At 46.6% G+C, this 12,746-nt stretch overlaps 1 protein-coding gene across 1 annotated transcript in view; it reads right to left on the reverse strand.

Annotated features, from left to right (window-relative positions):
- Window positions 1–12,746, reverse strand: part of LOC126335246 (estradiol 17-beta-dehydrogenase 2-like) — a 59,438-nt gene that overhangs the window by 1,234 nt on the left and 45,458 nt on the right. The gene's annotated exons all lie outside the window — the stretch shown is intronic.

The following is a 12,746-nucleotide window of genomic DNA, read 5'->3' on the forward strand; positions in this document are numbered from 1 at the left end:
GAGTGCTATTAGTACACTACTGGCCATTACAATTGCTACACCAAGAAGAAATGCAGATGATAAACGGGTATACACTGGACAAATATGTAATACGAGGACATATGATTACATTTTCACGCAATTTAGATGCATACATCCTGAGAATTCAGTATCCAGAACAACCATCTCTGGCCATAATAACGGCCTTGATACGCCTGGGCATTGACTCCCATAGCACTTGGATGGCGTGTCCAGGTACAGCTACCCATGCAGCTTGAACACGATACCACAGTTCATCAAGAGAAGTGACTGGCGTGTTGTGACGAGCCACTTGCTCGGCCACCATTGACCAGACGTTTTCAGTTGGTGAGAGGTCTGGAGAATGTGCTGGCCAGGGTGGCAGTCGAACATTTTCTGTATCCAAAAAGGCCCGTACAGGACCTGCAACGTGCGGTCGTCCATTATCCTGCTGAAATGTAGGGTTTCACAGGGATCGAATGAAGGGTAGAACCACGGGTCGTAACACACGTGAAGTGTAACGTCCACTGTTCTAAGTGCCGTCGATGCGAAGAAGAGGTGACTGAGACGTGTAACCAATGGCACCCCATACCATTACGCTGGGTGATACGCCAGTATGGCGATGACGAATACACGCTTACAGTGTGCGTTCACCGCGATGTCGCCAAACACGGATGCGACCATTATGATGCTGTAAACAGAAATTGGATTCATCCGAAAAAATGACGTTTTGCCATTCGTGCACCCAGGTTCGTTGTTGAGTACACCATCGCAGGATCAACTGTCTGTGATGCAGCGTCAAGGGTAACCGCAGCCATGGTCTCCGAGCTGATAGTCCATGCTGCTGTAAACGTCGTCGAACTGTTCGTGCAGATGGTTGTTGTCTTGCAAACGTCCCCATCTGTTGACTAAGGGATCGAGACGTGGCTGCACGATCCGTTACAGCCATGCGGATAAGAATCCTGTCATCTCGACTGTTAGTGATACGAGGCCGTTGGGATCCAGCACTTTGTTCCGTATTACCCTCCTGAACCCACCGAATCCATATTCTGCTAACAGCCATTGGATCTCGACCAACTCAAGGAGCAATGTCGCGATACGATAAACCGCAATCGCGATAGGCTACAATCCGACCTTTATCAAAGTCGGAAACGTGATGTTACGCATTTCTCCTGCTTACACGAGGCATCACAACAACGTTTCACCAGGCAACGCCGGTCAACAGCTGTTCGTGTACGAGAAATCGTTTGGAAACTTTCGTCGTGTCAGCACGTTGTATGTGCCACTACCTTGTGTGAATGCTATGAAAAGCTAATAAGTTGCACATCACTGCATCTTCTTCCTGTGTTTCGCGTGTGTAGCACGCCATCTTTGTGGTGTAGCAACGTTAATGGCCAGTAGTGTATTTTAAAGACTGTGGGATAATTGATACATAAATAAAATTTATAAACACAAAGCAGTATGCTTTCTGTGAAGACAGACCAAATGAAATGTGTAGCTCTTGCGTGAATAACCTTAAAATGAGAATTCAAAATCAGATTACCATGGCTTGGAAAAACGGGCATCGAAGTTAAAACACAAAAAAAAGGGAAAAGCGGAGTTTGCACCCTAGAATGAGTCCTTTGATAGACAGAGCTGGTGGAAATCCTGTGCTATTGAGTAAAGGAGGAAAGCATGATTGGGTTTAACGTCCCGTTGACATAGAGGTCATTAGAGATGGAGCATAAGCTCTGGTTGTGTCAAGTATGAGGAAGGAAATCGGCCGTGCTCTTTCAAAGAGACCATCCCCACATTTGCCTGAAGCGATTCGGGGAAATCATGGCAAAGCTAAATCTACATGGCTGGACGCTGTTTCGAACAGTCTCCCCCGGAACGGGAGTCCAGTGTGCTAGCCACTGCTCAGCCTCTGCTAATGAGTGAAGCGGGTAGTCTCTTGCTAACCAGCAACAGCAAGATATGTGTAAGCGAGAAGTGTTCGGATATCAGTAACGTAACTGCAACACTGTTGAAGATTTGTTGCTAGGATGTGAAACTTAGAAATATTTTAGCTGAGATTGGACTGAAAATTTCCGGCCGTTACTGGACTTTGGATGATTTCATGCTATAAAGAGTGATTTTACGCAGAAAGTGTTGGGCTTTGAAATTATTTGACGAAGTGGGAGTATAATAGTGGATTCAACATTCGTGCACTGATTAACAGAGACCCAGATCAAATGTGCGAATCACAATGTGCCACAGCGCTACAATTATTTCTTCACCTGACTGAGTAATATCACGATGCTGCCCTGGCTAACACATGAGCCGACCAGATGTAGTTACATCGTGTTCTACTCGCTGATATGGCAAGTACTATACACAAGGCTCCGACACAGATACCACATGTTATAGCCAACTATAGAGGTCAGAGGCAGAAGTGCACTGACGCAGCAGAAAGGCAGAGCCGCTGTAGCACGGATGACTTGACTGCTTCGCGTCTGTTGTGGCTTACGTGATAGAAACCGATTCTGTAGCAAAGCAACGACGGGCCAAGCCCGTATAAATATTGCTCACTGCTAGTCAAAAGCATCACAGTGTGTTAGCCACCACTTCCGAATGGGAACCTACGATGGTCTACGGGACACTCAAGGAAAGAGTCTGACACGTGGGTCACTTATTTTGATCAAATTATGAAAAGACGTTTTTCATTGAAAGTAAAGACACCATCTTTCGGAATTTTGCTAGACACTCCCTAGGGTTAGGAAAAAACTCGAGCTCCTAGTTGATGACGGAAAATTGTATTTTCAGTGATATACACTCCTGGAAATTGAAATAAGAACACCGTGAATTCATTGTCCCAGGAAGGGGAAACTTTATTGACACATTCCTGGGGTCAGATACATCACATGATCACACTGACAGAACCACAGGCACATAGACACAGGCAACAGAGCATGCACAATGTCGGCACTAGTACAGTGTATATCCACCTTTCGCAGCAATGCAGGCTGCTATTCTCCCATGGAGACGATCGTAGAGATGCTGGATGTAGTCCTGTGGAACGGCTTGCCATGCCATTTCCACCTGGCGCCTCAGTTGGACCAGCGTTCGTGCTGGACGTGCAGACCGCGTGAGACGACGCTTCATCCAGTCCCAAACATGCTCAATGGGGGACAGATCCGGAGATCTTGCTGGCCAGGGTAGTTGACTTACACCTTCTAGAGCACGTTGGGTGGCACGGGATACATGCGGACGTGCATTGTCCTGTTGGAACAGCCAGTTCCGTTGCCGGTCTAGGAATGGTAGAACGATGGGTTCGATGACGGTTTGTATGTACCGTGCACTATTCAGTGTCCCCTCGACGATCACCAGAGGTGTACGGCCAGTGTAGGAGATCGCTCCCCACACCATGATGCCGGGTGTTGGCCCTGTGTGCCTCGGTCGTATGCAGTCCTGATTGTGGCGCTCACCTGCACGGCGCAAAACACGCATACGACCATCATTGGCACCAAGGCAGAAGCGACTCTCATCGCTGAAGACGACACGTCTCCATTCGTCCCTCCATTCACGCCTGTCGCGACACCACTGAAGGCGGGCTGCACGATGTTGGGTCGTGAGCGGAAGACGGCCTAACGGTGAGCGGGACCGTAGCCCAGCTTCATGGAAACGGTTGCGAATGGTCCTCGCCGATACCCCAGGAGCAACAGTGTCCCTAATTTGCTGGGAAGTGGCGGTGCGGTCCCCTAAGGCACTGCGTAGGATCCTACGGTCTTGGCATGAATCCATGCGTCGCTGCGGTCCGGTCCCAGGTCGACGGGCACGTGCACCTTCCGCCGACCACTGGCGACAACATCGATGTGCTGTGGAGACCTCACGCCCCACGTGTTGAGCAATTCGGCGGTACGTCCACCCGGCCTCCCGCATGCCCACTATACGCCCTCGCTCAAAGTCCGTCAACTGCACATACGGTACACGTCCACGCTGTCGCGGCATGCTACCAGTGTTAAAGACTGCGATGGAGCTCCGTATGCCACGGCAAACTGGCTGACACTGACGGCGGCGGTGCACAAATGCTGCGCAGCTAGCGCCATTCGACGGCCAACACCGCGGTTCCTGGTGTGTCCGCTGTGCCGTGCGTGTGATCATTGCTTGTACAGCCCTCTCGCAGTGTCCGGAGCAAGTATGGTGAGTCTGACACACCGGTGTCAAAATGTTCTTTTTTCCATTGCCAGGAGTGTATGTCGAAATATCGCCTAGAAACAAACTTTTTCTTAATATAATACGGGCTCCAAAGTCAATAATGTTCGAGCGATAAAAGTTTTAAGTTTTCATAATTAGCTTGGCTATCCGTCATTACATGTATCTAGAAAAAAGCGAGACTGGGGGTCGATCGATCAGGGCAGTAGGTTATCAAACAGGTGGTCAGTGTTCGATTCTTGGTCGAACCTAAAAAGACTCGGCAAGCTCCATTCATTCACGACACATGGAATGTAACGGTCTACTTCTGATCGGTTGCTGCCGGCCGGAGTGGCCGGGCGGTTCTAGGCGCTACAGTCTGGAACCGCGCGAACGATACCGTTGCAGGTTCGAATCCTGCCTCGGGCATGGATGTGTGTGATGTTCTTAGTTAGGTTTAGTGTAGTTCTAAGTTCTAGGGGACTGATGACCTCAGAAGATAAGTCCCATAGTGCTCAGACCCATTTGAACCATTTGATCGGTTGCAGATTAAATCGGTAACAGTGCTGCAAGGCGAGACTCTTTCAGTCTCTAATTTTACCCTAAGACTGCTAGAATGCTCTGTGACTCCCATCAGTATAGAGATAGATCGTAAATTAAGCACTATGCTTGAGGTGCTAGAAAAATGTAGAGTGCTGTCTGATGTACTTCGATGGTGTATGCGTTCGAGAATTAACAATGAATGGACGTACTGCACAGTCATCTGTTGTGTCACCGCCAGACACCACACTTGCTAGGTGGTAGCCTTTAAATCGGCCGCGGTTCGTTAGTATACGTCGGACCCGTGTGTCGCCACTATCAGTGATTGCAGACCTAGCGCCGCCACACGGCAGGTCTAGAGAGACTTCCTAGCACTCGCCCAGTTGTACAGCCGACTTTGCTAGCGATGGTTCACTGACAAATTACGCTCTCATTTGCCGAGACGATAGTTAGCATAGCCTTCGGCTACGTTATTTGCTACGACCTAGCAAGGCGCCAGTATCCGTACTATTGATATTGTGAATCATGTACCATAAAGAGCGACGTTCTCCATGAATGGATTAAAGTTAAGTATTCCACCAGCTACGTTCGTTTTTCTCGATTCTAACTCCCTTGTCATGTTCCAGACCTCACGCCAGCCTGCGTGAGCTGAGATGCGTGCATTTCGGCCTCCTTTAGAAAAACACGGTTGGCTCTCCTGCCAACCACTTCATCTATCTACATTCGGACTGATACTCGCAAAATGGAGAAGGTGTGCTTTAGCTATGATACTGAAATTGCGAAACATGCTGTCACAACATAGGTTGATGTTGAAATTGCTGTAAAATTGCTAGAATTGTTCACACTATCAACTGTGATCATTTCAGTACATCGGCGGGTTCTTTTCCATCCCATCCATCCACTGGCACGCCGTTGGGTACCACATAATGGTTGACTGACAACGCTTGTTTGAGTTGTATAAAGAGCTTTGTGGAGGGGCGACATCTGGGGATGGCTAACACCGAAACAGTGATCGCATACATGACTACAATATAAGGAATCAGTCGAAATGGAACGCAGACCCGTCAGCTATTCCGTCACACAGATGAGTTTAAATGTAGAGGTCGTGAATCACCTTGGGATTGTAGTTTGGAAACTCTCCACAACGCTGCAAAACTATCCCAATTTCTTAATGTTGTAACTGGCTTTTATTTAAAATCATCCAATGTGTGTGTTGTGTTATGGTAGCATCAGTAACAACATGATTTACACCGTGCGACGTCTAGTTTTCTGTGAAAGGCTGTGGATCAGAGCGTGTTAATGTGAGTTTAGAACCTGACACAAACTTCTAAGTCGTGGTGGGAAAACAAAATGTTTGGCAGTGTACAAAGCGTGTTAGAGCAGAAAAGAGAAAGATGTTTCAAACAGCGACACAGGGTCAGAGGGAGCGTGTCTTGCGACTTACAGTACAGTCCGCAGGATACGATCATCCTCCTACAGTTCAGGTGATGAAATTTTAAACTGGTCTGTGCCGTTGATCAATACCTTTATATTTAATAGGATCGTCACATGTGCTCGATGCCTGCATGCATGCGGTATTTGTTATTGATATATGGGATGAGAGAAATGCAGTAAAAGTCTTATCGAGTTCTCTATCGGATGAAGTTAGTGGAGCTTTTATAGTTCGTAATTTTTCCCTGCTGGATGGTACAGAATGACGAAGATAGCATGTTGGGAAGATAGATGTGAATGGACGTGGATCTGTAGTACTTGTATGTAGTTTGGGGACGTTACACAGTGCAGTAGCAAAAATCCTTGTCCTTCTCGCAGTTCCCATTTCCATCGAATGGTCAAAACACAGTCCTGTCGCAGTAACGCATATTAGTTTGTTTCTACTTGGAATGCAGAAGGTGGAAGACACAGCTTCCTCCGACTCCTCCTCAGTTCCGACTTGAGCTGGAACGACCACATGCAGAAAGCTGCAGAAATGGCAGAAGCTGCAAGATGCATATGGACTACCTAAAACGAGGATGGAATTTTACTATAGCAGATAGGTTCAAGAAAGTTGACTCGTTTCGAGATACGAGAGCGCCAGAAATATGATTCACTAGTGCCTGTAATCAATAAAGGACTTCTCCATAAGATTCAACGCAGGTATGTGCTTGAATGGGGAGACTTGATTCCAAATCCCAGACAGCATTTCTAGCGGATAGCATAGCACTAGAGATCTGAAAAGCTAGTGTACATTTCTTACTTCAATCAGCACGCCATCCACTGTTTGCGATCCATCTCAATCAACCATCGCCTATAGCTTAGTCGATATATCACTGAACTTCCAACATGGTATAGAGACAGAATGCTTTAACAAATACTGGAGAAATATCTAGCGGGGTGATGGAGTTGCAAATACCGGTTTCATACCATTTTCCTTACCCAAATCACTTTCTAAATTGGGTACTTTTATTACGAGGTTTGCGCCATTGGCGACGTGTAAACGCACTGTTGGTCTGATACTACATACTCCAGCGATAACCTTCTATATTCAGTGTTACGATATTTGTCTGGACAAAAAACCATGTCATTCAGAGATAATGTTGTGCCTCGATTTGTAAAGCGGGTGTAGCTTTTAACATGGATGCTTGTATGCACCAAGACCGCTTGTGATGGTAATATGGTTGTGTTTTATAACATCTCGCTGTTGTAAGGCATTATGCCTCTTTCTATGACACAGTGGTACCACTCACTAAAAACCTTATGAGACATGTCCACCCGTCATCGATTTTCGGCCAGTATTATTTCGTATCGCCGGCAATCAGTCATTGACGAAGTATTATACTTAGTACTAGGGGATGTGTGATAGGTTTGCCTTGTGCATTAGGCTTATAAAGTACGTGTTTGTGTTCAGACATGTGCATAGGAAATGGCAGTGTCCACTCGTAAGGTAGGTATGAATTTGATGTGGAATACTGTGATTTCCGATACTTCGCTCATTGTCGAATGTCATTCAACGTAAATCACAATCCTAAAATTTAATTGTAAGTATAGCGATCAAATACACTCCTGGAAATGGAAAAAAACACATTGACACTGGTGTGTCAGACCCACCATACTTGCTCCGGACACTGCGAGGGGGCTGTACAAGCAATGATCACACGCACGGCACAGCGGACACACCAGGAACCGCGGTGTTGGCCGTCGAATGGCGTAGCTGAGCAGCATTTGTGCACCGCCGCCGTCAGTGTCAGCCAGTTTCCCGTGGCATACGGAGCTCCATCGCAGTCTTTAACACTGGTAGTATGCCGCGACAGCGTGGACATGAACCGTATGTGCAGTTGACGGACTTTGAGCGAGGGCGTATAGTGGGCATGCGGGAGGCCGGGTGGACGTACCGCCGAATTGCTCAACACGTGGGGCGTGAGGTCTCCACAGTACATCGATGTTGTCGCCAGTGGTCGGCGGAAGGTGCACGTGCCCGTCGACCTGGGACCGGACCGCAGCGACGCACGGATGCACCCAAGACCATAGGATATTACGCAGTGCCGTAGGGGACCGCACCGCCACTTCCCAGCAAATTAGGGACACTGTTGCTCCTGGGGTATCGGCGAGGACCATTCGCAACCGTCTTCATGAAGCTGGGCTACGGTCCCGCACACCGTTAGGCCGTCTTCCGCTCACGCCCCAACATCGTGCAGCCCGCCTCCAGTGGTGTCGCGACAGGCGTCAATGGAGGGACGAATGGAGACGTGTCGTCTTCAGCGATGAGAGTCGCTTCTGCCTTGGTGCCAATGATGGTCGTATGCGTGTTTGGCGCCGTGCAGGTGAGCGCCACAATCAGGACTGCATACGACCGAGGCACACAGGGCCAACACCCGGCATCATGGTGTGGGGAGCTATCTCCTACACTGGCCGTACACCTCTGGTGATCGTCGAGGGGACACTGAATAGTGCACGGTACATACAAACCGTCATCGAACCCATCGTTCTACCATTCCTAGACCGGCAACGGAACTGGCTGTTCCAACAGGACAATGCACGTCCGCATGTATCCCGTGCCACCCAACGTGCTCTAGAAGGTGTAAGTCAACTACCCTGGCCAGCAAGATCTCCGGATCTGTCCCCCATTGAGCATGTTTGGGACTGGATGAAGCGTCATCTCACGCGGTCTGCACGTCCAGCACGAACGCTGGTCCAACTGAGGCGCCAGGTGGAAATGGCATGGCAAGCCGTTCCACAGGACTACATCCAGCATCTCTACGATCGTCTCCATGATAGAATAGCAGCCTGCATTGCTGCGAAATGTGGATATACACATGTGTCAGTGTGATAATGTGATGTATCTGACTCCAGGAATGTGTCAATAAAGTTTCCCCTTCCTGGGACAATGAATTCACGGTGTTCTTATTTCAATTTCCAGGAGTGTATATATGTGACCGATTTCGTAGGATGATTATGCATGGCCTGTGGTGGGAATGATTCACGTTTCCTGCTAACAGCAGAGACCGTCTGGATGGAGAGAGCTGATGCAATGCAGGAATGTAGTTGACTTAACTGTGTAGTCCTCCAGATGGCTGAATAGCAAACTAATAGTTTTGGAAAGCTTTGGTGATCATGTGGAAATTTGACAAGATTCAATATGGACGCGTGTTTGCGGCGGGCCATTATTCCCTTCCATGTAAATCATTCCATTGACTGCTCCTTTGCATTTGAGTTCTTCATTTAGTTGAGAGAAGACCGATTGTGGCGTGTGCATCTAGCAGGTGGAAGATACATTTGCCGGTTCTATAGATATGAGAAAATCTTTATTTGACTTTGTAAATTATAGGAGTGATTTGGAATCTGATACATCACCAACATCGGTATTCGTGAGTGGAAATATCGGTTACTTCTATTTTCTTTTTCGAGTTTCCACGTAAATGTCTTCGCAGACGTGACAAGTTTTTCAATCGAACATAAACTATACCGATTTTGCTCATAAAGCTAAATGAAATTGGATTTGTCTATTTTCGGGGAAAGAGAACATTTATTATCGAGGAGAATGTTTTGCCCCCTTTTGATAATAGTTGCTTTATCATAGGAGCCGGACACTCTGGCCGAGCGGTTCTGGGCGCTTCAGTCCGGAACCGCGTTGCCGCTACACTTGCAGGTTCGAATTGTGCCTCAGGCATGGATGTGTTTGATGTCCTTAGGTTAGTTAGGTTTAAATAGTTCTAAGTCTAGGGGACTGATGACCTCAGTTGTTAAGTCCCATAGTGCTTAGAGCCATTTTTTATAGGAGCCGAGGATGATATTAAATAATCCCTCGCACAATGACGGGTGAGTTCTCCATGATACTGCAGCTCTCATCAGGTCCGTGCTGGAGCGTTCTACGTGGTGATGAACAAAAGTGCTTTCCATCTCAGAACGAGAGGCGTTAGGAGACCTGTCTGTTCTATCACAGTGACTTATCCTTGCCATTAGGGGATGGCTGTATCACTATACTTTAGACGATGAAGATGCATTTGGAGAAAGCCATCCTGATATATCTATACCGGTTACTGTATTGCAGGCGGCGGTCGGCACGACCGCGAGACTTTTGGCTGAGTATCTCCATCCTGTAGGTTGATTTTCGGTAGTTTGTGATTTTACAAGGACGACAATTTCCCCCAGTACTTGTGATGCTTTATGACAGGTTCAATATGAGTGCTGTTTTTTTTGCGAAAATTTCGAATTGTAATTATAACTGTGAGACATTTTTTCCATCACCTGTGATAGAGTGTTTCTGGTTTCGGTTAGCTGGGTTGTATGGTGATTTTCAGTAGGCGTGTGTAGTGAACTTTGAAGTCAAACAGGAGTAAATGCTATATGCTTACAGGTAATACACTTTTTATTAAACTCCTCTCTGTCCAACACCAGCATCTAGTCAGTTGAACGTATTTCCAACCAAAAAGAATAAAGATTGTACCTTACACCCTAGACTTTTCTCCCCTAGCTTACAGGTGTAAGGTAGAGTTTGAGTCTTTCTGTCGCTGGTTTCGAGTTGTATTGCGAGATTTTTTTCTCCAGTAGGATAACACCAGTTGTCAGTTTTTGTAGAGTATTGTCGTCCTTGTGAAGCGCTATGCAAATAGTTGGGTAATTAGGACCGATCTTTGGGACTAATTCTGTAATTAGGATCGATATCTGCGTAAGTTTGGAGTGGTATAATTTTTTCCCAGCAGGATAAAACCAGATGTATGTTATAGTCACCTTTTGCGATTTTAGGCTTTCCTTGTGCAGTGATATGTATATAGTTGTGTAATTAGGACCGATATTTGTGATTAATCACGTAATTAGGATATTTACGTAAGTTTGAAGTGACATTGCGAAATTTTTTTCCAAGCAGGATCTTCATCATCTCAAGACCAGTCACCTGAAACAAAGTGCTTGTGACGAGGTTGTTTCACCCAGCCTGCATGATACCTTCTGTTTTAGGTACTGGCGTGCAAGAGCATTTTATGTAGGATCATTTTGTCACAAAATGCGAGCGTAAACGTTTGTAAACATGCATTTACGTGTGTAAACATGCGTGAAATTTCTATGTAGGATCATTTTGTCTAGAGAAATAACTCAAATACAAATTTGAGATTATGAATACATTTGTTTATTCACGATTTACCTGTTAGACCGCCACAGTAGATGTCCTGGTAGCAGTGGGACGGAACATATTCTGTAGTCATATGCTTCTTGATGTATGTTTTTGCGTGACAGAATTCATTCCACTCGTAGTCGAAAACCGCACTTTAATATTTTCTCGGCACATTTTAGAGCACTGACGCTGTTAGAAAACTTGTGAAACTTCAATTCCTACATGAAGACGTTTTGAATCGCTAACCGTTAACACATACCACGAGGCCAATAGTGAATGTGGTGGTGCACTGGAGGTTTGTATCATCTCATCCACAACACCAACACCAGCGCGGTTACCCATCTGATCTTGCACTGAAGCTGGAATGTCTCTTCTGCATTGCTCAATGGAAGGTGCATACGATGGAAACCAGTACAATGCAGGATCCTCTAGCGCAGTTTCTCAGCATGCTGGATCAGAGGCAGTTGTCCCTTGTGGGGTGGGAGCTTTTAGAAATGACAGACAGTTCCAACAGAGACAGATGTTTGCGTGAGTTGTGTAGTGCATCTTTAATGCATCTCGATGCAAAACATTTATTTTCAGGACTGTATTCTTCCTCTTCATATGTTCAAGAATTAATGCTCACTTCCATTCTACATGTAGGAGGCTATGAGGACAGTTGTTCGCTGTATGCTTACAAGCAACATGGCTGCTAAACTCCTCCCAGTCAGACACCAATAGCTCCTCGATAGAATACATCCTGATCAGCCTCAAGGATGGGAACGGACAGCTGCTCTTCAATGGTATATATTGTGTATTCGAATATGCTTCCACTGAAGTCAATTGACCTCAACTGTCCATTTGGGAGAGTGAATGTTTCATGTTGGATATCCCGACAGTTGCGCATGTGCAAGAGCGTGAATCGGTCACGACATGCATCTTGGCTCCATCCCTCTGCACTGTCGCAATCTGCTGAACTGAATTCTTCTGCTTCTTTCTTCTACACCCTTCTACATCTACATCTACATCCATACTCCGCAAGTCACCTGACGGTGTGTGGCGGAGGGTACCTTGAGTACCTCTATCGGTTCTCCCTTCTATTTAGTCTTGTATTGTTCGTGGAAAGAAAGATTAACGGTATGCCTCTGTGTGGGCTCTAATCTCTGATTTTATCCTCATGGTCTCTTCGCTAGATATACGTAGGAGGGAGCAATATGCTGCTTGACTCCTCGCTGATGGTATGTTCTCGAAACTTCAACAAAAGCCCTTACCGAGCTACTGAGCGTCTCTCCTGTAGAGTCTTCCAATGGAGTTTGTCTATCATCTCCGTAACGCCTTCGCGATTACTACATGATCCTGTAAGGAAGCGCGCTGCTCTCCGTTGGATTTTTTCTATCTCTTCTAACAACCCTATCTGGCACGGATCCCACACTGGTGAGCAATATTCAAGTAGTGGGCGAACAAGTGTACTGTAACCTGCTTCCTTTGTTTTCGG

This window comes from Schistocerca gregaria, chromosome 1 (genome assembly GCF_023897955.1).
Source record: "Schistocerca gregaria isolate iqSchGreg1 chromosome 1, iqSchGreg1.2, whole genome shotgun sequence".
In the NCBI taxonomy this organism is placed as follows: domain Eukaryota; kingdom Metazoa; phylum Arthropoda; class Insecta; order Orthoptera; family Acrididae; genus Schistocerca; species Schistocerca gregaria.